This window comes from Gracilinanus agilis, chromosome 2 (assembly GCF_016433145.1).
Source record: "Gracilinanus agilis isolate LMUSP501 chromosome 2, AgileGrace, whole genome shotgun sequence".
Taxonomy (NCBI): Eukaryota; Metazoa; Chordata; class Mammalia; order Didelphimorphia; family Didelphidae; genus Gracilinanus; species Gracilinanus agilis.
In genome coordinates, this window is record NC_058131.1 from 239,453,309 (window position 1) to 239,480,548 (window position 27,240).

A 27,240-nucleotide genomic window follows, 5' to 3' on the forward strand; every position below is an offset into this window, starting at 1 on the left:
TGCCCAGGGTCACACACCAGGGAAGTGTTTGAGGCCACATTTGAACCCAGGACCTACCATCTTTGGGCCTGACTCTCAATCTACTGAACCAGCTGCCCCTAGGAAAGAGTTTTTAAAATATGACTTCACTATGGAAATGTTAGCTAACCAATTACAAATGTCTGAATCTCATCTCTCCCAAGGAACGGTGAATAGGATGGCTTCATTTTCCTCTAAATTTCCCTCTTGCCACTAAGGATAGCTTGAGAGAAGCATTGGAGATTTGGTGGAAAGAAGCCTTGGCTAGAAATTAGCCTCTAGGTCTGTCACTGATCAGCTCTGTTTTCCCACTTCTTTCTGATTCTCCTGTATAAAATAGATCTTTCCTGCCTCGGTTTCTGTGACTGATTCTATGATTCAGCTTGAGGTTGGGCAGGGACCTTCAGCTTGGGGTTGGAATATAGGCTCATGACCCAGAGAAGTCAGTCATCTTGGTTCAGGGAAAAACTTCAGTTTATTGGCTATGGATGATAACACTGCATGTTGCCATCAGGGTATGAAGGTAGCAATACAGATGGTTCAACATCTCCAAGAGCCTGGTGGACATCTACTTACTGGATGTAACTGATGACCCACAAAGCAAACACCAGAGAGCTGATGATGGGGGAAAACTTCTCCTCTGGGGGCTGTTAAAGATGGAGATGTGGGTAGAGCTGAATCCACGTACAGTACCCAGATGCATGGTGAAGGCACTGTCGATAAATGTGCCTCCACCCCCTTCCACAGAGAGGTATCAGGGGGAGACAGTCGGATCAAAGACAATTGAAGAGGGACCCCTTGGATTCAGAGGAGATGCATACTGTGGGGGAAGGAGATGGTCAATGCTATCTACTGTAAGGGGTAAATTATGTTTGGACTGAATATTTAAGAGTTTTGGTTGCCAAGAATTGATTACACAATTCCAAATTAAAGACCCAAGTCAGGATGACTTTTATGGTAGTTTATTTACAATATAGGAAGAGTGAAGGTAGGGAAAGAGAGAGAGAGAGAGAGAGTTACTCCCGTCTGGTCCAAAGGTCCGAACCAGACAGGCCTTCAGAGGCCCCAGCAAAGGGGGTGCGCAGAGCTTAATTAAACAACCTTCTAGCCATGAAGCCTCCTTCAAGATGAGAGGCCTCTTCAGAGGCTAGTGCCTCCAGAAAAGCCAAGGAAAGGGGTCAGTCTTTCACTCACCCACGTGACAATCCAATGGGAAGCAGTCTGAGGTCTCAAACCCGAGCTCCTCCAAGGCCAAGTTCAAAGGGCCACTCTACTCCACACTATTCAAGCTTGGCTTCTGTCCCTTTCCATTACTCCTCAGCCTGGGAAGGGCCCTCAAGAGTGAGCCTTATTTATAAGACCCTTCTTCATTCCCTGACTTCTTCTTTGCCAGTATTCCCTTAGTTCTCAGATGCTAGTAGGAGGGCTTGAAACTATGATTTCACTGGCATAGGAACTATTGAGGCAGGTCAGGAACTTCACTGAAAATTGATTAAAAAAATAACCCTTACTTTCTATCTTAGAATCAATGCCATGGATAGGTTTCAAAGTAGAAGAGTGGTAAGGGCTAGGCAATGGGGGTTAAGTGACTTGCCTCTGGGTCACAAAGCTAGGAAATATCTAAGGCTGGATTTGAACCCAGGATCTCCCATCTCTAGGCCTGGATTTCTATCCGTTGAGCTGCCCCCCCCAGAAAAAAAGTTGCCTAGACCCCAGAAAGAGTAAGTGACTTGCCCAGGATGATACAATGGGTATGTATCTATCAGAAGGAAGACTTGCCTCGTCTCCTAGATCAGCTCTCTATAAACTACCCCTTGCCGCCTATAATCTGGCTCAGAGGCTATGAGGAAAACTTCCAAGATCTAGAGTTAGATGGACCTTGGTTCAAATCCTGACTCTCCTACTCACAATGTGTGGGACTTTCAGCAAATCTCTTAACCTCTTTGGGTCTCAGTTTATCTCTAAATCTTTTCTTAGTTCTGAATTCTATGGTCTTACTTCTTACTTCTAGAAAGTAAAAGTAATAAACCTTCCAGTTTCCAGCCTTCATTATTCTTTCCAGTCTCCAAGCCCAAAGAGCAGTAAGACTTAGGTTCTTTCATTGTCTAATTGTGACTCTTGTCTCTATAGCCTGGGAACTTTCCCTTCACTCCTAACTTTAGGGCAATAGTGCAATTAAATGAGGTCTTTCTATACAAAGTTTTGGGATGGCCAAATTCCCAACTGGTAGGTAGAAATGGGCAGATTTGTCTGTCCTAGGGCCAGAAGGTTCAGTGAAGCCTTTGCTACCTAGTGAGGATGGATTAAAGGGCCCTCAACCCAAGCTCTCCCAGGCATTCTTACCCCCCCTGGACTGCCCAGGTAGGTCCCCTTCCTCCCTAAGCCCACACCAGTCACTCCCATCCAGCTTTGGAGACTGCCTGTTAAGGAAATGTTGCTTTTCCACCTACCACCCATCTATCAACAGCTTTCCCTCCTCACTTTAGAGCTCCTCAAAGCTCAGCTTTTGTGTCTCAGCAGAACCTCCATCCAACTCATGTAAGTGCAGTCCATGTGTTCCACCTTTCCCTTCTTTTGTTTTTTAATTTTAAAAATTGATTTAATTAATTGTTTTAGAATATTTTTCCATGGTTACATGATTCATGTTCTTTCCCTCCCCTCTTCCCACCACCCTCCTGTAGCCAAGGAGCAATTCCACTGGGTTTTACATGTGTCATTGATCTAGACCTATTTCAATATTATTAGTATTTGCACTAGGGTGGTCGTTTAGAGTCTACATCCCCAATCATATCCCCACTGACCCATGTGATCAGGCAGTTGTTTTTCTTCTACATTTCTGTTCCCACAGTTCTTTCTCTGAATGTGGATAGCGTTCTTTCTCATCAGTCCTTCAGAATTGTCCTGGGTCATTGCGTTGCTGCTAGTAGAGAAGTCCCTTATGTTCAATTGTACCACAGTGTATCTGTCTCTGTGTATTACCATCTTTCCCTTCTTTTCTAGAACACAGCTTAAGTGAGGGATATGAGGCTGGAATGCACCATCCAGTGGATTCTTGTCCTTGACACAAGGGGGAGCTTTGGGATTGCGCCCTCATTCTTTTGATCTCTGTTGATTCCCAGCCTAAGGACCAGGAAGGAATTGTGGAGTTAGTCATGTTTTCCCTACACATCTAGTCCCTGTCCCTTCTTCAGCCTCCAGCACCCATAAGATATATGCATCGTGGACGACAGAAGAACCTAGGAGGAGAGAGGCTGTTGTCAATTCAGGGCACAGCAGAAAAACCAGCTGCTAAGGTGGGGAAGTGCTTGTATATATCCTGGATCTATCCCAAGCCCTCAGAAGGAATCTTAGAGATAATTTAGTCAGTGAGGAAGTGGAAGGAGGCCAAGATTTGGGAGTCAAAAGAAATGGATTTAGATTCCAACTCTGAAATGTACTAGCTCTGTGACTTTACAAACCATTCCTCTCTAAGCCTCAGTTTCCTCATCTGGAAAATTCAGAGTAGACTTTCCAGAACCACCCCAAAGGGATAAAAAAAAAAGAAACAGCTACATAAATGAGAGCTTTAAAAAAATTACAATCTCCCAATAAAGTTTATATCATCCCTTGATGATATAAGGAAACTTGAAAAATTTTTTTTGATCAGTAAAGGAGGTGAGCTCACTGTGCTTGGAGAAGGAAGAACAACTGAAACTGATGCACATCTGGAGAACTGCCTGGAATTCCTGACATATTTGAAAGACCTGGAGGGAGATCACTATGAACAGATTCCCTATGGAGCATTCGTGGAAGAAGGATGAGAATCTCAGAATGAGAAGTAGTGGATGGGTTGCCACCTGTTAGTTATCCTGGAAGAGGACTGAAATGACCTCAATCGGTGATGTTTTTTGAGTCTAACATAAATTGAATTCAAGTGAGGTAGAGTTGCACAAAGTCATTAGCCTCATCTCTCTTCCAGTCATCCAAGTCCATTGGCAAGACAAAAGTCAAGATGCCCAGTGATGGCTGGGGATACAGTGGATGACCTTGGCTCCTTCGATGTCTAACCAAGTTCTTTTTTTTTTAATTTATTTTTATTTCATTGATTAATTATGAAACATTTTCCATGGTTACATGATTCATAGTTTTTCCCTCCCCTCTTCCCACCCACCCTCCCATAGCCAATACACAATTCTATTGGTCTAACCAAGTTCTAAGGGCACACACAGCCTGCTTCTGCTGCCTTCATGGTCCCTGGAACACATTGTTCCCATTTGCCCCTTCTGCTGTGGGAAGACTTCACATACTTGGGGCACACACCCCCTTGACTCATCTATGGGTTTGAAGCCTGTCAGTTACTCTCAACCTGGTTTACCAGCATGTGTCCTGTGTATGCTACACTTTCTTGGGGCTCTAGGCTAGAGCTGGTGGCAGGTGGACCCCGCAGGCAGCCCTGGAAAGGGGTTGGCACCCTCTATACCCCTTAGTCATCGGTATGTATCCACTGAAGTACCAGGGTATGATGTTAAGAAACATTTATGAAATTGAACTGAACCAAAGCTTTCCTTGATCCCAAAGGCAATAAATGCCCTTTGCCTCAGTCCCAGCAGGAGTCTTGGTTTTGCACCTCTTCCTCGCACCCACGTAGCCATGTGAATTATTTTTGTGTAGGTTTGGGGAAAGTGCTATCTGATGTAAACTGGACACTCCCTGGAGAATCTTTTCCCAGCTCCGGTACTCAGAGGGCAAATTCAAGCTGTCTGTGAGCCCCCAGATTACCAGAGAGAGTTGAGGGAGAAAGTGCTTGCTTTGGGATGCTAGACAGAGGGGTGGGACATGCAAAATATGTCCTTGGGTGCTGGGAAGAGGGGGAATGGAGTAGCATGTGGGCCACGTCTTCTCCAATGCTCTAAACTAGAGCTTCTGCACTGTATGGAGTAAGTGCTTAATATAAGTTTGTTGAATGAAATAATGAACTCATTTAGTGGACTGACAAGGAAACTGAGATATCCCTTGCTCAGGTCCCAGGCAGTTAGTTATTGGTTGCTGGCTGGTGCAATCTGGGGGTTCGAAGGACTCAGTTACAATGGGAAGGGGCCAGAGTGGGTACCATCGTTTCCCAGCTTTCTGACCATCCTCTCCTACCTCTTTTCAGTCTTAGAGGATTTCTGGGTCACTTTGGCATGGAGAATCCACACATTCTATTGGGGTTGTATCTGTAGACATCTTTGAAACCAATCTCCCAGGGCTGATGGCTCTGGGAGTGACCCAAAGAGGAGGAGAAGAAAGCAGGGTGGAGGTCACTAGCAAGGACCCATGAGAAATTTGGACATGTCTTGAGGTTTCAGGGCCACCCTGGAGCCCTGGCTAACCAGATGTGGGTACCATAACTGGGGCATCACCACAGGCTGTGGTCTAAATATCTGGGTTACCTGGTGCACAATGGGGCCTTTACAGAGCCTCGTCACCGGTCACTGGGTGGTTTTACCACCCAGGTTCCTCCTTGCTAGTGTGGCTCAGTGCCAGGTGAGGTCAGACCAGTGCAGAGGAAGCAGGGCCTGCACAGTAACTACTCTGGGGCCCAAATGTCAGCTCTCCTCCACCCCAGCCCTACCTGCCACTATTCTCCAGGGCAGAGAGAGCAGATCCAGGGGAGAAAGGGGGGGAGGGAATCAGCAAATGTCTGTGGAAAGGGTTAAATTCTCCCTGCCCAATTCTCTCTGTATCTCTTCCCTAGCCCTGCCACCTCCCCCAGGCTTCTAGTGCAGAGTCCAGATGCTCAGTGGAATAGGGTCTCCTAGCCAAAGTTCCTAATTGAAGTATTGGGAGTTGCTGCTCTATTGTTTTCACCTCTTCCTTGTTAGATAGACTGCTGGGAAACAACAGTCAGATGCTCCTACTTCTGTGATGAGGGCTTGGAAACATCAAGACCGATGCCACTCTTTTGCCCCCCAAACCTTTTATTGGTTCCAAGGCAGAAAACAGGTAAGGGCAAGGCAGTATGGATTAAGTGACTTGCCCAAGGTCACACAGTTAGAAAGTATCTGAGGTCAAATCAGAATCCAGGACCTTCCATCTCCAGGACTGGCACTCTCTCCACCGAGCCACCTTAGCTGCCCCTCAAACATGTTCCTACTTCACCACTCCTGTTCCCTGGTTTCCCTGGTCCTAGGAATGCCAGGGGAGTAAGGCTTAGTGGGCACAGGATTAGATGCTCTCTGGATCCCATGGACCTAAGGGAGAACAAAAATAAATTCAGGATTAGGGACCCAAATCTCATACAGGTCCAGTCTCCCGATATACAAGGATGCCATTGCCTCCTCTCTATGATTGCTCCCATTTAGGCCCAGAGGTTTTTTGTGTGAAGAGAATACACCCATTTTTCAGGAACTGGTGTAATCTCTATGCTTAAGTGGGCCTGGGAGTGGAAGCAGAGGGAGACCAGTTTTAGAATTCAGCCCAAGTGGCTCAGCTGCATCCGGTCCAGGGAGTAGTGAGTCCACTCATCCTGCCTCCACCCCCCAACACACAGATGTGAAAGCTTAGGTGGCATCCCTTAAGGGTATGTGTGGTGGGGTCCACAGGTCAAGGGAAGCCTGACTGGCTCTCTTGTCTCCCTCTGCCCCCATCACTTAGCAGCACCCTGCCTGGCATTTAGTAGGTACTTAAAAATGTTTATTGACTGACTGGCTGACTGGCTCCTACAAGCACCTTCCCAGGTATTCTGAGCAGGATCTCGCCCTGGGATAGAGAAAGCGCCCTGTCCAATTCCCTGGCAGCCCCAGAGGCCATCCAGAGATGGAATGTGACATTGGAGTTTTCTTGCATTCCCACAGAAACATAGTCTATTTGGTCTATCCTCCTCTCCATGCCCAGCTGGCCCAGGTGCCTGGCAGGGCATCAGGTTGCAGTGTGTCTTGGTTTCTCTCTGTCTGAGGGTTTGGACTTTGGTGTCACCCAGCTCCAGAATTCCATGCTCCAGGATCACTTCTAGCTGTCTGTCCTGACATCTCTTTTATGCCTAACATTCGAAGGATCTGTGATTCAGTCCCCATTACTCTCTCTTCATCCACCATCCTCAACTTCTACATAGGATCAAGGGACTCCCATGGGAACTACTTTAATCCGATGGGTCATCCCAAGGTCCCTTTGTGTTGTCTAGGAGCCATGATACTTTGCCTTGCCATCTGACCACCATGGTTCTATGGCTTTGAGAATTATAGACTTTCAAAGCTGGGAGAGACAAACCGGACCCCTTTATTTTTTTAGAAGAGGAATCTGAAGTTCAGAAAAGAAAAGTGCCTGGGCCACAGCAATTTGGGGGGCAGAGATGGGTGTAGTGAGGCCCCCTCACAGCACCAGCTGCCTTGTCTCTTTGCTGGGCCTGTGTCTTCCCACCATGGCTTGGGGCTCTCATTTTCAGTAGGAGAGGTTGACCACTCCTCCTTTCCACAAGCTTCCCTAACCCCAGAGTTACATGTGGGGCTGCCTTTGCCAATCTTTTCAACGCTCAACCAAGGTAAGTCGCCCATTAGATCCTGTCCTGGCCCAACAGGACAAGGGCCCTGGACAATCTGTGCATCTCTGACTCTAGGAGTTCTCCAGCTGGCCATGTGAGTGAGGGGCCCTGGGAGAAGTGTGTAGTGTCTGCCAGAAGAGCTCATGTCGCTTAATTCCAAGAAAGACTACACATAGAGTTTGTCCTTAGACTTTCATGTAAAGAATCCCCCTGAGAAAACCTTCCTGATGAGGATTTCTTTAGGGAAAGGGGGAATGAGCTCTTTATCTTGGGGAGAGAATCTTTCCTGATCTTTTCCCATAACTTAAGGGACTTTGCCCAAAGGTACCCATTCCAGATCTTACCGTTACTGGGCTACCCTCATAGATAAGAGGCACTTATCTCAAGGTCTTTACAGTTAGTCTACTGGGAGTTATAAATACTCCAAAGTCCTGGGAACCAAACAGACCTTATCCCTTATCAAATGGACTATGGGACCCTCCCAGTTCCCCCTTCTAAAAAGCATTACTAAATTGTTTCCTGAACCTATAGAATTCCTCTAGTTGGTCCCTAATGAGAGAAAACCACAAATTTTCTCCTAAACCCAGACATCTTTCACCGACACCTGCCTCAATTCTCCTGACCCCCTTTCTCCACAGGCAAGTACATCTTCTTTTTTTTTTCCTTTTTAAATTTAGAATATTTTTCCATGTTACATGATTCATGATCCCCTTTCCCCTTTCCTTCCCCCTCCCGGAGCTGACAGGCAATTCCACTGAACAATATCACTGTTCAAAACATATTTCCATGTTATTCATAATTTTAGTAGAGTGATCCTTTAACATCGAAACCCTAATCATATCCATATCGAACCACATGATTGAGCATATGTTTTTCATCTGCATTTCTACTCCCACAGTTCTTTCTCTGGATGTGGATAGTGTTCTTTCTTATAAGTTCTTCTGGATCATTCTGGTCATTGTGTTGCTCCTAGTAGAAAAGTCCATTACATTCAGTTGTGCCACAGTGTAAAATGTTCTGGTTCTGCGCCTTTTGCTCTGCATCAATTCCTGGAGGTCTTTCCAGTTCACATGGAATTCCTCCAGTTCATCATTCCTTTCAGCACAATAGCATTCCATCACCATCAGATACCACAATTTGTTCAGCCATTCCCCAATAAAAGGGCACCCCCCATTTTCCAATTTTTTTGCCACCGCAGAGAGGACAGCTATAAATATTTTTGTATAAAGTCTTTTTCCTTATTATCTCTTTGGGGTACAAACCCAGCAGTGGTATGACTGGATCAAAGGGTATGCATTCTTTTAAAGCCCTTTGCACATAGTTCCAAATTGCCCTCCAGAAAGGTTGGACCGATCCACAATTCCACCAGCTGTGTATTAGTGTCCCAGTTTTGCCACATCCCCTCCAACATTCATCACTTTCTTTTGCTGCCATGTTGACCAGTCTGCTAGGTACAAAGAGAACTAGGCTGGGCAAGGGATAAGAGACCTGGGTTCTATTCCTGTTTCTGCCCCCAAATTGGTGTGGCCCAGTTACTTTTCTGAATTTGTCTCTTCTTTTAAAAAATAAAGGGATTGGGCTAAATAATTTCTTAGGTCCCTCCCAGCTTTGAAATTCAGTAATTTTCAAAGCCATAGGAACCATCAAGGCCAGATATCAAGGCAGAATCATGGTTCCTGGGACAGGAAGTATTGGCTTGTAGAGAGAACACAGAGGGATCCTGGGATGACCCATTAGATTAAAGTGGTTCCCATGGAGGTCCCTTGACCCTAGGCGGAAATCTTAGTGAAATGAGGAGCGAGTGAAAGGGACTGAATCACAGACCTTTAGAATGTTAGGTGTAGAAGGGATTTTAGGACACAGAACAGCTGGAAGTGATCTTAGAGCATGGAATTCTGGAGCTGGGTGACACCTTCAAAGTCAAACTCTCTGTTTTCATAGGAGGAGAGACAGAGACCAGAGAGGGGAAGGGACTTGTTCAAGGTGACACAGCAAGTTAATAGTAGCAGAATCAGGAGTAGACTGACTTTCTGTCCAAGGTGTCTTTCCACTGCACTATACAGTTTCTCAAGGAAAACAGTCAAAGCATATGAAAGGGAAGAGGAAAGGATGACTACAGGGCTCTCAGAGTTCCTGACCCAGTATTTACAGGGATGCTGGTATCTTTCCCCCTCCCAAACCTGAGGAGCTAGGTTTTTCTGGCACTACCCTACCCCCGCAAAGTTTGCACCTATGTGTTCAATCTGATTCTGATGGCCCAAAGACGGTACATAAGTGGTTCAATGGGAACAGATTGGCCAACTGCTATTTGGAGGCTTTGAAAAATTATTCAACAAAGGGCCTAGGACTCTTAGTGTGACTCTCCTTGGTTTCATGACTTTGGAAAAGTAACTTTTCTTTTCTGGGCCTCAGTTTCTTTTTCTGTAAAATGAACAATTTCTTTCCAGTGCTCCATTCGGAGGGGGTACCCCCAGCAGAGTGAGACTTTCAGTTGTGTGTATGTGGGGAAAGGGGACAGGTTCTGTTACCTGTTCCTCCCCGGGCGATCCATTGCACGTTCCTGGAGCCAGAGGTCCACAAATCCAGGTTGCTCAAAGTTCTGAGCTCTCCTAGGCCTCGATCTTGCTGTCTACCACCTTGATCTTCCTCACTGTGCCCCTGCCCCCTTCAGCTTTACTGTATCTATCCCAGGGACTCATTATCCCCAAGTGCTCAGGGCTGCCCAGGCCAGACTTTCTTCTCCCTAAATTCCCCTTATTTGCTTTAGGCGGGGTCACCTGCTTTGCAGCTGCTGGTTTCCCAAGCTGCTGCTAGGAGATTGTTGGGGCAGTCACTGTTTGACGCCCAGTGGAGCCTCTTGGACAGTGCCTGGGGTTGGGCATGAGGAGGCCAGAATAGCCAGGCAAGAATCAGGGTAGGTCACCTGCAATCAGCCTCTAGTGGAGTTTCCCCAGCTCACAGTAGAGTAAGATCTCTAGCTACAGTGCTTAGGCAGAAGTTTGTCTTGGCTGCCTCATCGTCCCAACCTCCATCCTCCCAAAGGCAAGGCCCTCCCTTGAGGCTTCTCATTCTCCCATTTGGGTGGGGATGGGAGGACTGGGAGCAGGCGGGAAGACATACAAAGAGGTGCCTTGTCAGCCTCAGCCTTTTCAGGGAGGGAATGGGAGACAACTCGGGCATTTGCAGGGAATAGCTTTCAGCTTCCCAGCAAAGAGAAGGAGAAGTGTAGAGAAGCAAGGCCTGGGGGCTTAGGGCTTTTGGTATGACTACCTACCTCTTGGTCTTTCTTTTCTAGGTTACATCTCAGATTTTTTTTTTTCTCTAAACCCTTACCTTCTGTCTTAGAATCAATACTGGCTATTGGTTCCAAGGCAGAAGAGCAGTAAGGGCGAGGCAATGGGAGTTAAGTGACTTGTCCAGGGTCACACAGCTAGGAAGTGTCTGAGGCTAGATTTGAACCTAAGACCTCCCATCTCTAGGACTGGCTCTCAATCCACGGAGCTACCCAGCTTCCCTCGATGTCTCAGATCTTTTGGGCCATGATTGCTGGCACCCTTTGAAAACACCAGGAGGCTACTGAACTATGATCAGTTGCTTATTCTTTTCCTGATGCCTCTGAATGCTGAACCACAAGCAAGTCCAGATTAGGGGTACTGCTTGACCACTGTCATCGAGGTTAGGGGTAGGAATGGAAAGGACAGAAATAGAAAGCCATTGTTTTGTTCATCCATCCATACATCCATCTACCCATCCACCCATTCATTCATTCATTCATTCAATTATCTATCAAGATCCTGCTGTGTATGGAACCCTGGGCTAGATGTTAAGAGATCTAGGATAAATAAGGATAAGACTCAGGATTTCCCCTTTCTCTCAGATTGAGCCCTTTGCTAGCTTCCTGTGGACTCCACCCTAGTAGAAGGTGTAGCTCACAGCTAGCTTTCTGGGGTTATCTCCTCTGAGAAAGCCACCAGTTATCCGTCCTTCTTCCCTCCTTGTCAGCAGGTTGGAAGTGTAGGACAGGACCCCTGGATTTTATATTTGTGAGCAGTAGCTCCCATAGTGTTCGCCCCATTTGAGCTGCAGACAACAGTATGTTTCCAGGTGAATTTTATTGGGGTCTAGATATTGGACCCAATGCCATCCGCCTTGGTGTGATAGAATACTGAGCCAGGTACAGAGCAGCTTCTCCCTTCAGAGCCTTTTTTTTTTCAAAGAGAGGACCTGGAAGATGAAATATGCCATTGATGCCATTGTCCCCCTGGCATTGGACACGATAATGGACCAGCGTGCCATGAATGTACCTTTCATTGCCTCTGAGAGTGCTTGCTCCTTGGCAGGACCTGTTGCCCTGTGTAGCCATTATGATGGATGAGCTGCACCTGATGAGTGCTTGAAGTGACTGCCCAGGCAAGGATTTGGAGTATAGAGATCTACACAGTGGGCCTGCAGCAGACCAGTATGAGCTTTCTGAAAGCTATGGCATACCTCTGCTGGATGAGCAGGTTAGTCCTTCAACCTTATACAACAATTCAGCTTCCACTTTCAAGGCCAGTTGTGCAGTGAGCAAGGACTATATCCCCTGAGAGTGAAGATATCTCTCTCTTGGAACTCAGCCACAGTCTCGACACACCCAGTCTCCCCAAGACCCACCCACAGCTTTCTTTACTTTTAGTCTGTTGGTTCCTTCTGCCCTTCACATTGTTCAGCTTTAGTCACCCTACCCATTCCCTGGCTCTGACTCTCTTAACCTTTATATTTACTTTTATATTATAATATATCATATATATTATATTAACCTTTATATATACTGATTCCCAAAGTGGGCGCTACCGCCCCCTGGTGGGTGCTGCAGCAATCCAGGGATGCAGTGATGGCCACACTTTTTTTGTATTGCATTCTATTCTGAGTTCAATAAATAGTTTCATAATTTCCAGGGGGCGCTAAGTAATATTTTTTCTGGAAAGGGGGGGTAGGCCAAAAAAGTCTGGGAACCACATTATAAACCATACCTTTGTATTTCTATTTAAACCCCACCTCCAAGGTCTACCAGAACTCTCAAACTGATCATCTGAGACTGCTTTTCATTCCCATCTTGGGCTTAACACAGATCAGGTCTGCATGTTCATCAGGCTGTTTTTCCTGCATTTCCCACCTCAGCCCAGACTGTGCATGCATGTCTCACTACTACTATTAGACTAAAAGGCTTGCCCTTTCCCCTTGGGGCTTTCTGCAGGTGGGTGCTGCTTCCATTCAGTTTACAGACTTTGCCTCATCCCGCTCAAGTTTCTCTCCAGTCCCCTCTTTGTCCTCACTGAGCATGAAGTGGGGTGGGGTGGGTAGGGAAGAGAGCAGCCAGAAGTCACACAACTGACCTCTTGGTCCACCCCACATTGATCCTGTGTCCCTAGACTCAGACCTGTATGCAGATGGACCTCACAGCTTGTGCATAAGAACACCAGGATCCTTCCACTACAACCCTGACTGTGGTCTAGAGCTGCTCTGGTAGGTTGCTTCTTCTAAGGAACCATCCATCATGCATGGACTTTTTTTTCCTGTTTTTTTTTTAACCCTTACTTTCTGTCTTGGAGTCAATACTATGTATTGGCTCCAAGGCAGAAGAGTGGTAAGGATGGGCAATGAGGGTCAAGTGACTTGCCCAGGGTCACACAGCTGGGAAGTGTCTGAGGCCAGATTTGAACCTAGGACCTCCCGTCTCTAGGCCTGACTCTCAATCCACTGAGCTACCCAACTGTCCCCTCACAAGGACTTTTTCAGTTCTTAATTTGACATTAAGAGCTTTCTGTGTAAGGGTGATATGAAGACGGAATGCACCAGTCTCTGCCCTTAGTTTGAGGCTTAGTAGGTTCATATGTTTTTGCTGTTCATTTGTTTCAGATTTGTCTGACTCATGACACCATTTGGGGTTTTCTTGGCAAATACTGGAGTGGTTTGCCATTTCTTTTTCCAGCTCATTTTACAAATAAGGAAACTGAGGCAGACAGGATTAAGAGACTTGCCCAGGGTCACCCCTCTAGTAAGTGTCTGAGGCCAAATTTGAATTCAGGAAGACAAGTCTTTCTGAATCCTGGTCCAGCACTCTATCTACCAAGCCACCCAGCTGCTGTATGTATGTATGTATGGTTCATTTTTTTTTTCTTGAGTGTATATAGTTGTCTCCCCATTAGGCTATAAATCTCAGAAGGCAGGATCTATTTCTTAAACTACTCTGTGCCCCTTATAGGATCTCCAATAGGGCTCATGAAACAATCTCTGAGTAAAGCGCTTTAGGACAGACAAAGCCAAGGCTTTGGCCTATGATCAGAAGGCAGGAGCTGTCAGGGTAAGCAGGGTGGCACTGCCCTGAGCGCATGTGCGCCTCTGAAAAGGTGGAGATGGGGGGAGGAGAGAAGGGAAGATAATTGGGGAGAGAAGAAAGGGAAAGGGGGGAGGCTGAAAGGGCTTGCTTGGAGAAAAAGGGGAAGCTTTTCCTTATGCGCTAGGGCACCGGTTGGCAATGTATGGCTCTCGAGCCATATCTGGCTTCACCTCCCCAGACAGTCTGGGCAGAGCCCCTGGATGTGCCCCAGGGGGCCCTTCAACCCCTGCCCCATATTCCACCGCCTTCCGCCTCCATCCTTCTCCTTCCGCAAGCTGTTTATGGCTCTCACGGCCAAAAAAGGTTGCCAACCATTTCGCTAGGGGCAGGGGAATCCCTTACAGTTGAGGGCCTAGGGCAGAAGGAGTCTAGTCCCGCTCTGATGGTTGCTGGTGTCTCCAGAGATTACTGCAATGGCATGGACCATGGTTGTGAGTTTCAGTGCTTGAGTTTTGGCAGCTCCTACCGCTGCATTTGCCTCGAGGGCCGGCAGCTTCAGGCTGATGGGAAAAGCTGGGACAGTGAATTAAAGAAGGGAGGCGGGGAATGAGGAGGGGACCTCTTACATAGACGACTGGGACGATTTGGCACCTGATGCTCCCTATGGGACTCCTCGAGGCATCTTCCTGGCCTGTCCCACAATTGACTTCTTCTCCCATAAGGTGCCCGGCGTGTCTTGTGGATCTGGTTCTGGTAATTGATGGTTCCAGAAGCGTCCCACTGCAGAACTTCGAGGTAGTGAAACGTTTTGTGAATCAGATAGTGGACTTCTGAATTTGGACCCCGAGGGGATACACGTCCACGGGTACACTATTTCTCTGGGAGGCAAAGGAACTGAGGACGAGGTGAAGCAGATGGACCTGACAGTCGAATGTATGGAAAAAGGGACCAGGGACCAGGACCCTGCTGGCGGTACGCCACCTGGTGGAGCCAGTCTCTCCGAGGACTAAGGGACTATGCTAGGAGCCCAGAATGCGCCACGTGTCTGCTCCGTCCAGGATGACATCTTAGTGTGGGTTGCAGGGATCAAGGAAGTCAGGAGTAGAGAAAAGGATAAAATCAAGTGCTAGGGTATTCGGGTTCCATGGAAAGGCTACTCTGAAGAAGATGGAATAAGTTCATAGCAAAAAAGGCAGAGGAGTCCGAGGACTTGGAACCCCGTTATGACCATTACTAGCTGCGTGATCTTGGACAAGTCACATCCCTCTTCAGGCGCCCAGTATCATCATGCATAAAATGAAAGAATTGGATTAGAAGACCTTCCAGCTCTGAAGACCTCAGGTGATGAGGTCTGGGTACCACCTTCGGGGAAGAGGTGCAAACAACATAGGATGCCTCGTCTCCAAATCGAGGGCAGAGGCTTGCTTCTTTGAGATCCTGGATGCGGAGGTTGCCTCCTGGTTCTGCCCTAAGTGTCCTGGGTCCTCAGATATCATGATGTACGGGGCGGGGGGTAGGCGAGGTGGTGGAGGAGGAGCTAAGTGAGTTCCTGTGAAATCTTTCCTCCCACCCCTGCCGGGCAACACTTCTCCTACTCTCCTGACTTCATCCCTATGACGCACATGCTGAGGCTTTGAAAGTCAACATTTGTCCTAGTGAGAACAGCCTTCCATTTGGCAACCCGCGTCTGCTCTAGTTACTGTTGCGAGTCTCCTTCCTCCCTTCCCCCTGGTCTAGTGGGAAACACTATAGAAGAAGGAATTAGGAAATCTGGGGTGTAGCCCTGCCACTAACTCGCTCTGATATTTTAGGTAGTCGCTTCCTGTCGGTAAACCTCAGTTTGCTTTTCTAAAAAACGAAGGGAGGTGGAGTTGTATTTGGCACGATCTCTGGGTTTGGATTCAGAAGATATGAGTCAAAATCCTTGCTCTTCTAATTATTATCTATGTAAGCTTGGGCGAGTCGTTTCAAACAATCAGTTCACAAGTAGTTATTGAAGTTATTGAAGGCTTGTTATGTGCCAGGCACTATGCTCCAGCTTCACTGCCTTCGGTAAAATGAAGGGTTGGATTTAGATGATTCTAAATCTCCCTAGCCCTGGGCTAGATGGAGGAGGCTTTGGAGAGGGCTTACTAGGGGAGGCAGTTATCTTTATTTGGCCCAGGGTGGACTCTTCTTTTCTGCCCTCCCACCCCAGCCAGAGAATAGGATCCAAGGGATTGCCAAAGGATATCCTAGGATGCAAAGGAAGGCTCTAGCACCAGGAAGGGTGAAGCTGAGAGGAAGAACAAAGGACAGAAAATAGCTGACCCAGCTAATTGCTCGAGTGGAGGTCCTGGAGAATCAGCTGGCCAATCAGAAGTGAGAATCTGCAGCAGTGCGGATCCAGGTCGGCTTGCAGCTTCTTCTGTCTCTTCCTGCCCACGCTGGAGACTGGCCTACTCAAGCGGGCAGCCGCGGGAAATGAGCACCTGGGACCTATGTCGCTCCCACACTCAAAGCAGGATTCGAACAGGCTCGCAGATTGCTGCGCAGGCTCCCCTGAAACATGCTTGGGTTGGCCGCACTTTCGGCTTCGCGGCTTGGTTCGCAGTGCCCTCTGGCCGGGGCTCAGTGCCTCACTTCACTGTGTATTCATGCGCTGTCTTTTCTTTGTTTCAAATTACGTCCTTATCTCTAGTTTGGATAGGTCTGTCTGTCCAGTGCATAGCCCGCTATTCGATGGCTAGAAAACAGCCGGATTGGGCACCGTACTTAACAGATGTTGGTTGGGTGGGTGGGGGTCTAGCCCCCAGCCTCCAGCCAGACGGAGCTGCTCGGCGCCGGGGCGTTTCCCTAAGAAAAAGGAGCATTGTGCGGAGGGCAGGCCAGAGGGGCCGAGTTTCCCAGAGTTTTGATTATTTAGCCCAGAACAGATGACTCCTTATGAGCAGGACTGGGTTAGGGGGAGAGACCTGTTACAGGGAAAAAGCAAACAGGAAAGGGAGTTTCCTTCTGACCAGTCTCGGAGGGAGCCAGTAGTCCTGGCCGAGCCGTTAAGGCACAGGCCTGAAACCCATTAAGTTTTCTCCCCTGCAGGTTACCACTAGGAAAGAACTGATTGTAGAAAAGCCTCCTTCGTCAGAGACAAGGATCCCCGCGGGTGGAATCTCGCGCTTGTTAGCTTGGGTGACATTGGGCAATCCACTTTCCTCTCTCGGCCTCTGTTTGCCTTTTGCAAAATGAGAGTTGGATGAGAAGGTCTTTAAGGTGCTTTTTGGTTCCAGACCCTGTATCTCACACCTGTTTTAGATCCTTTAGCTCGCGACTATGAGCGACTCTGTCTCCGACACAACTTACCCCTGTTCTGCACATCGTAACACAGGCTGCCCCACGGTCTGTCTGGTCCAGGAAGCCCTCCACTTTGTTCTGGCTAGTGTATGACCAGTTGAAAGCACCTTTGTTCTGCAGCCTTTGACCCAAGAGCCATTATAGTTTCCCCCCATTTTTAAGAGGACTGAAATTCGCCCACTTTTTACCTTCTCTGGTCTCAGGGTCGACGTGGGTCAAATCTAACAAAGCATATTGCTTTAGGGGCTGGAATACAGCTGTCTAACACACTCCCCGCCCCCGCTCCCCAAGACGATAAAGTGACTGAAGGGCTCAAGATTCGAGGTAGTTTGGACTCTCCAACTCAGCACCTGCATTCCTGGATTACGTCCCTTTAAAGCCTGATGAGGAGCCAATTCACCCCCATCCCCTTCCTCCTCGACTGAAGCTGCGGGCTTCTTCCACAGCCACCAGGTGGCACAATGAACTGCTGCTTGGTCCCGCCTAGGTGAGGCAACCAAGATTAGCTCTTCTCTGCTCTGGGAGCCAGAACATTTTGGAGGAGAAAGAGAACCTGAGTATCTTGGCAAAGGAAGAGAGCAAGATTGCTCTATTCAATGAGAATAAAATGGCCAAATCCTAAAGTTCCCGCTTCTGTTCGCTCTGGGCAAGACTGTGATTTCCTTGGTGTATGTAGGGAACTCCGAGTGAGACAAGTTACCATTACTAATGTAGATTGATACCTCTTTTTCAACTCGTAGTCTTAGAGATCTTAACGCCGGGATTATTACCTTAGAAGTTAAGAGCCTCGGGGATAGCTGGGTCAGTGGATAGAGAGCCAGGGCTAGAGATGGGAGGTCATAGGTTCAAATCTGGCCTCAGACACTTCCTAGTTGTGTGACCCTGGGCAAGTCACTTAATCCCCATTTGCCTAGTCCTTACTGCTCTTCTACCTTCGAACCAATATATAGTGTTGATTCCAAGACTGAAGGTAAGGATTAAAAAAAAAAAAAGTCTCCTCCAAGGGTCATACAGCCTATATGTGTAAGAGGCTGTACTTGAAAATGGGTCTTTCTGACTCAACACGCCATGCTGCCTCACTCCTGCTATCTCTTGAAAAGAAAGGAAGAAGTGCAAAAGAGTGAATTTGAAGTCAGAAAAGTGAGTTTGAGTAACAAGTTTGCCACTAGCTTTAAGAAAGCCCTGGGGCAAGTTACTTTCTCTTTCTGAGTCTTAGTCCACCTCTGTGTCTCAGGGAGTTTCCTTTCAGCTCAGACTTTCTCTGTATTGAAAGTCTCTCCAGCTCTAGTACCCTAAGGTTCTTGGGTTCTTTCTCAGGTTCTTAGAATAAAGAACCTATATTCTAAGGTTCTTTCCAACTCTGCTAGCTTATGATTTTATTTATTTATTATTTTTTAAACCCTAATATCTTTTATATATATCCTTCTATATTAATTTTATTTGTTACAGGGCTAGGAATTGGGGGTTGGAGACTAGAGAGAAGGGTCTTAGTTTGGTGGATCTGCTTGCAGTTTTATATCAACTGTTTTCACAGAACACTTCTGGTTGAATTCTGTTTTGTGTCTGGCTAGGGTAAGGCTGGAGCGGTAGGGGCAGAGGCAGATCTATGAGGAGCCTGGCATGAATGTTTAGCGAGTTCTTTGATGGCTTACTCAATTTCTTTTTCTGACATGGGATTATTTAAGTATTCTATTTCTTCTGTTAATCTAGGCAGTTTATATTTTTGTAAATATTCATCCATATCACCTAGATTGCCACATTTGTTGCCATGTAATTGGGCAAAATAGTTTTTAATGATTACCTTAATTTCCTCTTCATTAGAAGTGAGGTATCCCTTATCATCTTTGGTACTGTTGATTTGGCTTTCTTCTTTCCTTTTTTATTAGATTGACGAGTACTTTGTCTATTTTATTTGTTTCTTTTTTTCAAAGTACCAGCTTCAAGTCTTATTTATTAATTCAATAGTTCTTTTACTTTCAATTTTATTATTTCTCCTTTAATTTTTAGGATCTCTAATTTAGTTTTCATTTGGGGATTTTTAATTTGTTCCCTTTCTAGTTTTTTAATTTGCACACCCAATTAATTAACCTCTTTCCTCCCTAATCTGTTAATGTACAGCATAGGTGTTTAGGAGTAAGGAGGGTGGCTAGGTTCAGGCCCAAAGGAAAAGGAGCCCTAGAAACCATCCCCACACATTTAGTAGGGAAATTGTGTAGCTCTGACCCCATCCAGGGATTTTATATCATTTAGATAGCTATCAATAAAGGAGGAAGTGACTTCACAATGGGGAGGAAAGGACTCAGCATCATACTCTAAGTAGGGATTGGACCAGATTGCCTCTTGCTCTATGATTTTAAGAATTAATGAGTTTAAGATTCTCCAAGCTCACAATTGGGAACACCTCTCTACCAATTCCTATTCAGGGTCATAAGATTCTATGAATGTAACATTCTGAGTCTGATTCTTATTCTAAGATTGTATGATTCTAAGTTTATTTGACCCAAATATCTTAAGTTTCTCATGTTTTAGAGGTCTGTGGTAGGATTGGGAGTTCCCCTGAGAACAGGGAGAAAACACAGGAGTGTGTGTGTGTGTGTGTGTGTGAGAGAGAGAGAGGTCTCATCTACTCTGTCCCCTGTAAATCTGTTTCCTCCCCTCCCCCTTTCTCTCCCTAGGAGCCTTTTTTCCTCTAAAATGGTCAGGAGCAAGACTGAGGTTGTCACTGTGCCCAGAGGCCCTATTTTGGCACTGACTACCTCTCTTCATTGTCAGGGTTGGGTACCTGCAGAAAGGTTAGAGAAACAACAAACACAATGGCCATCAGTCAAACTGTAAAGGGACTACTGACTCAGCAATGGAGAGGAGAAGGAAGAAGAAATAGGAGACTTGAATCCATGTCATGCGTAGATTAGCTGAAAACATGAGGTATATTTTACTTGGAGGGTGGTGGTGGTGGGTGATGATTGGCTAATTGTTGTTGTTTTTGATTATTGTCCTTGGAATTGGAAGAGGACCAAAATGATACTACTATGTTGGGTGTCAATGTATAGCATGTCTGACTGTGGCTAATCAGACCAATAAAAGCTCTGAAGGCTCTACTGAAGGTGGGGCACAAATAGCCTCTATGAATATTGGGCTGGGGATGTTTCTAAATTTGCACATCTCACATTTCCTTGCTATTTTGATTCTGTCTTGTTCATAGAGCACAGCATCTTCTTTGATTGGGCCTGCCATGCAGGATGGTCCTATGCCAGTATGTCCCATGTCTCACTGTTGATACTGTGATATTGGAAATCCTTTAACTTAATATTGAGGTCTCTGGTATAAACTTCCTGTGGATGTTTAGGGGACTTGAAAACTACATTTCCCAGGATTCCTCTTGTGTAATACAGGTGGGTAGGAAGTGTGATTACATAGACAGAGGTATAAAGTCTCAGAACTTGATTGGGACACTCTCTTTCCTAGGAAGCAGCCAAGCGGAAGGTAGGGCGGGGCATTTGAATTAGATCTTAACAGGTATGTGGTTTTCTTAATTATCAATATGGATTACAATAAAACCCTAATATTTTTAAATATACCCTTTTATATTAATTTTATTTGTTACAATACCAACGTTCTTCAAAGAAGCCTTAAGAGGGCCCTCATATTGATTCTTCTGACCTTCATGTGAGAGCTTATCTTGTGTGAGTTCTCTAAAAACAACTTTTAGGAAAATGTATGTTTGGCACTCAACAACATGGCCAACTCACTGGAATTATGCTTTCTGGAATAGAGCTTATCTGCTTAACAGTTCAGCTCAAGAAAGGACCTTATATTCACCTTATCATTTGACAAGTGATCTTTAGAGTCTTCCTGAGACAATTCAAATGGGAAACAATTCAATTTCCTGGTATCTGTCTAGGTTTCACAGGCAAACAACAATGAGGTTAGCACAGTGGCTCTGTAGACCTTCAGTTTGGTAGGCAGCCCAATACCTCTTCTCTTCTACACATTCCTTCAGAGCCTTGAAAACACTGAATTAGCTCTGACAATCTGTGCATCACCCTACCAAAGTAAATGAACTACAACATTCCAAATTTCTTCTTTTTCTATTACTGATGGTTCTACATAGGGATGGGGCAGTGCTGGTTGGCAGAGAACCTGTTTTCTTCTTGTTAACTGTTAGGCCAAAAACTGGCACAAGAGGCAGAGAATTGTTCCATATTCTGTTGCAGCTCCTTCTCTGAGGCTACATGGAGTGCACAGTTGTTTTAAAGAGTTGTGACCCTTTCACTTTAATCTCAGCTTGTGACCTCTTCAAGTTAAATGAATTTCTATCAGTGCAGGAGCTCATCTTGATGAGGATAACCTCAGTAAAAACATCTGTCAACATCACTGAACACATCCTGCCCCCCCCACCCCCGCCTTAATCCAGAGAATCCAGAGGTCAGAGAAAGGATGTGCTCGAATTGGTCTTCTGCAAGGGGTGGGGCATGCAAAAAATGTCTTCAGGAATGGTAGAGATGGGGAAAGTGTTATAAGGGAGTGAAAAGTCACTAATGGGCCTTGAGCCAGTAACAAGTCTAGCAGGAGGTTGGAGTTGGATGTTATGAAGGATGAGCAAACTCAACTGGGAATGAACTTGGTTCAGGTTCAAATCCAAACCCTGAAAGCTAAGTGCCCAGTGAACCTTCTCTGCTAACTGCTAGGCTCCTTTAAGATGTCGGGCAGCCGGCCCCTCCCTGCTGAGGAAACTGTCTCTATTTGGATGGTGGCAGACCGGCAGGAAGTGGGTGCTTGAACTTCCTCCCCACCAATGGGGTAGATTGAATCTCAACTGCTCAGAATTCTCTCTTCTTCCCTATCTTCCTTAGCCTTGGTGGTAAAGAAATAACCACAAGATTCTCAGGTTAAGGCTAAGGGATTTATTGAAACTGGGGAAGGAATAGGCAAGGTACGAGGGCTTGGTGTTACTAAGCTGTTGCTATGGTCTTGCTGGGCGATGCCGACAAAGGTCCTAAGAAGGTCTTGGCAGGCTGAGGGCTGGCTGCCCTCGGCCAGAGCTAAGCTGTCTCTGGTCAAGAGATCGATCAGTTCTTCTGGCTAATTTAGTTGATAATGAAAATAGTTATTGTTGAGTTGCTCTTAAAGAAGGTCCTAATATCTAGGCTATCCTAAATCCTACCCACAATCCTCCACACTTCACCAACCTTCACCACCCTTCACCTGGGGCCCCAGGGGAAGAGGGTAGTGGAGTGATCAGGATGAAGTCAGGGGAAAACAGAACCCAGGCTTGGGTTTTCAGGGGCTTGTATAGTCTCAGCCCAACTGCCAGCTGGTACCTGGCCCATGGAGCATGCCATTGTCAATATTCCATCCAGGGCAACTGACAGGTTTACCTAAGCTAATATTGCAATGCAAAAACCCTGCATTACAAAAGGAGCAACTCCCCTCCATGCCACCAAGGCACATGAGCCACATCTTTGCCAACACAGAACTAGGCTAAAGCAGGGAGTATGAAGAAGAAAGTAATCAAAAGTGGTTTGGGACTTTGAAAGCCTGAGGAACATCCCAGTTTTAGGGTAACCCAAGTCCTCACCTCATATCACCTTTGCCTTTGCTAGGATTTCAAATATATTCCCTTCCCTGAGCCACAGTTTGGTATTCTTCCCTCTCTAGAGTACAGTAGGACGTAGTGGACTAAGTTAGGATATATAGGGTTCAGAGTAAGGGAGGCAGTAGTGTTTGGAGTGTTGGGGGTCAGAGTTGACCAGATTGTTGCTCCAGATTCTTGTTGCTCCAAATTCTTCATTCTTGTTGCCCCCAGATTCTTCATTCTAGACTGTAAGACTACACTAGACATTCTGGATTAGACATTCTAATAGACATTGTATGTATTAGACACATCTAAAGTGTCAATGGATATTTCCCAATTTTTCCTCTATCACTCATGTCTTTCATTAGCTTTTCCAGAAATTCTTGTTGGGATTGTATCCAGTTTGTATTTTTTCCTTTGAGGCTTTATTTGTAGCTGTTTTCATCTTGTTGTCTTCTGAATTTCTGTCTTGTTATTCCTTGCCACCACAGAAACTTTTTATGGTCAGGTTATTTATTTAATTTGGGTGGGAGGCTCATTTTCCCAGCCTATTTCTTGGCTTTTAACTTTTTGTTAGTTGGCTTCTGTTCTCAGGATAAGTGCAGAGGTGGAGTATTGTACCAAGTTTTAAGCTTTTTCAAACTCTGTTTTCAAAGCTAGTTGGGGGGGGGTGTCTATACATCGTTGTTGTTTTTTAACCCTTACCTTCCTTCTTAGAACCAATACCGTGTATTGGTAAGGGCTAGGCAATGGGGGTTAAATGACTTGTCCAGAGTCACACAGCCAGGAAGTGTCTGAGGCCAGATTTGAACCTAGGACCTCCCGTCTCTAGGCCTGGCTCTCAATCCACTGAGCCACCCACCTGCCCCCTTGGGTCGATAAATTTTTCATGCTTCTAAGGGGGTGTGATCAAAGGAAAGATGTGGTTACTGCTTTGTTGATCTGCACTCTGGACTTTACCTAGGAAGGGCAGCTGTTCTGCAACCACAAGAACTAGTGATCTGGCCTCTGCTCCCTGTAACAAAAAAGGCTAATATTACTCTCCAACTTGAAATTGAGACCAGAAGCTACCTATGGGCAGTGAAACAAGTTCCTATAGTAAGTGTCAGCTTAGGATCCCCTGAAATCTTTCTGGTCAGTTGTCTGACTACCTTACCACCTCTGGGCAGAGAACTCCTGAAGCTGTTGCTGCTGCTGTCTCAGCTGCCTCTGAGGCCTACCACTACTGTTGCTGCCATATGTGTTCCAGGCTAGCCATAGGACAAGGGTAGGGGTTTTCTAGTAAATATTTAATGACTTGTTCTAAAAAAAAAAGTATCCATGACTCACTTTCAAATTGAATCTACATATTAATTAATATATTCTCCATTGCTTTTTTAAAAGTTTAGACCAGTGATTCCCAAAGTGGGTGCTACTGCCCCCTGGTGGGTGCTGCAGTGATCCAAGGGAGTGGTGATGGCCACACTTTTTTTGTATTACGTTCTATTCTGAGTTCAATAAATAGTTTCATAATTTCCAGGAGGCGCTAAATAATATTTTTTCTGGAAAGGAGGCGGTAGGCCAAAAAAGTTTGGGAACCACTGGTTTAGACAATGAATAAATCAGTTAATCAAGCCCTATTTGAAGTGTTTGTTGGTTTCTGAAGTATAAATGTTCACAATGAAAATGTAACATTTGGCTTTCTACAGCTGGCTCTAGCATCCTTCTGGAAAGTAATAATAAAAACTTAAGTTTCTATAGAAGTGAGTGGGATAAAATAAAATGACCACCCACCCAAATTACAATTACAAACCTGGAGTTAGAGAGTAGATAGTATAAGAAGTAGTCTTTATTCTTCTTCATGAGGAAGGGCAATTGCTCTAATGGAAATGCTAATGCATGAGTGCAGATATAAACATTTTTTAGATTCCTGATGCAAGACCCCGACCTGCCTCTGTCCAATACCCCATTATCTGGGGGCCAAACTTATAATCTAGGTGTGAAAGTCTACCCAATCAGAAAACAGCAAAATAAATAGCATGAGCTCTTCATGAGCTTCCACCAGGGAAGGGATAGGTTATGGAGAGAAAGCTATGTCCTCAGGAGGTGTTCCTCTGGCTCCTAAAGGACTGCGGAGATAAGGAGGTAGGATAGCCTAATGGTTTTCTTCCTTGAGCTAAGAGGCCTCCCAATTCACTGGACCTGTGGCAATAACCAAATGTTCTTGACGTCTTATTCTGTAATCCTAAACAGGCTTTCATTCCCTAATGGGGTTTACGATGGATGTCTACCCTGAGAAGAACAAATTAATTCTTTTTATTCCCCACAGAAGTATAAGTTTTATAAATTGCTTCCTCACAATAAAACTGGTTGGTAGTTGGTATAGATTAAGAAACAGAGGCTCAGGGAGATGATTTGTCCAAGACCCCACAACAGAGTGTGAGACTTAAGGTTCCTTGACTCCAAATTAAGGACTCCTTATGGTATCCTGGGAGGTGTGTGCCCAGGCCTCCTGTTCTCCCCAGGGGAGAGGTTTGTCAGGTCTCTCCCAGAGGTTTCTTCCTTGTTTTTTCCTTCCCCACAGGAGGCAAGTCTTGTGAGCCACAGGGCCTCCCTTCTGGTGTTATGCAATCCCTGCTGCCCCAGGCAAGAGGTGAGAGGGTCCCGCCCCCTAGGCCCCATCCCACTCCCTTCAACAGGGTAAACTTCAGGCATTCTGTCCCTTTCCCTCACTGGCTTCTCTCTCCAGCCAGCACCATGAACCCCAGTTGTCTGTTCTCCATCATTTTATTCCTCTTTGTGACCCAGACTGGAACATATAAACGTATTCCTCCAAGGGGTGAGTATACAACAATGTCCCCTTTTGAGAGTGATCAGGGCAGCCCATGACTTCAGGGAGGGAGCCTGCTGTCCCCAGTGACCTGACAGGTCAGCTACTCCAGGGCTGTTCCCAGGGATAGATAGATGGAAAGATGGATTTGACCTCAAACTAACCAGAGGCTACTGGGGACAGAGGGTGGGATTCGTCCATCAACGCATTTCTTTTCTCCTCTTCCCCCAGATAATTTCCCCTAATTCTAAACAGAACTACCTTCCCATCTCAAACCCCACACTCTGGGATCCTTCATTTTCATGGTTTAATATAAGACAAGTACTAGTTGTTGTTCAGTTGTTTCAGTCCCGTCAAAATCTTCATGACCCTATTTGGGGTTTTCTTGGCAAAGATACTGGAGTAGTTTGCCATTTTCTTCTCCAGCTCATTTTGCATATAAAGAAACTGAGGCAAATGGAGTTAAGTGACTTGTTCAGAATCGCATAGGTAGAATCTGAGGCCAACAGATCTTCCTATCTCCAGGCCCAGCTCTCTTATCTACTGTGTCACTCAGCTGCATTGAGTATTGGACCAGGAGGCACAGATCTAAATTCTAGCTTCTGTCATTCCACCACCAAGTGTGTGAACTTTGGCAATCCCCCCCACTCAGCCTCTTCTGCAGTAAAATGAGATAATCCCTTCCATTTCTGAGTGTAAGGTGCTAATTAAATGCAAGTCACGATTAGCTTTATTCTTCCTCTCATTGAGAATGAGAATACCTGAGCCTCCTTTGGGAAGGAAGCTATCTTCTCAGCCTCATCTCTCAGGGTGGGACTAGAGTCACAGAATCCCAGGGCATGGAAACACCTACTATTAGCATGTGGCATGTCAGAGCTTGAGTCATGTCGCCTGATCTCCTCCTTGGACAGATGAAGCTGAGAACCAAAGAGAAGGGAATTTCAGGTATCAGGCAGCAAGTGGAGGAGAGATTTAAGTGGAATTTAAGATTTAATGGAAAGTGAGGAACACTTTCCATTTTTCTAAGACCTTAAGGTTTACAAAGCATTTTCCTCCTAGCAGCATTGTGAGATAGGTAGTGCAAGTATTATCCCCATCTGCAGGAATCTGAAGGAGACCCATTGGAAGAGAGAGTCTGGTGGGTGATGTCTGTGCTCTTTTAATGTCTTAGACTGGCCACTGGGTCAGGAGGGCCTTCAAGGACTGGTCACCAATCCCTTCTCCCACTCTTAGGATCCACAAAACCAGGGACCTGTCCAGATGATCATGCCATCTGCAAAAGGATCTATCCGGGCAAGTGTGAGGGTGATAGGGACTGTGATGGCAATCAGAAATGCTGTTTCTATTATTGTCACTTCAATTGTAGGTATACTGTAGAAGAAAGACACTTAGGTAAGTACAGAGCACTTCTAAACCCATTTAGTCCTTACCCTTCACATTTTGGGCCGAATTGCAAGTGACCACTACCAGATACTGCTCCCTGGAGAAGGGGAAAGGCATGATTCCTCTGGAAAGAACTGAATTGACTAGTCTGGGTTCTGTCGAATTTTGTGGGAAGAATAGGATGGATTCCAGTCCATTGCTATCTACATGATGTTAGATGAATTGCTTCACCTTTCTAGGCCTATTTTCCCATAAGAAAAGTGAGGACCCCTCCTAGCTTATTTCTGATTTCTATGCCTCAATTGCCT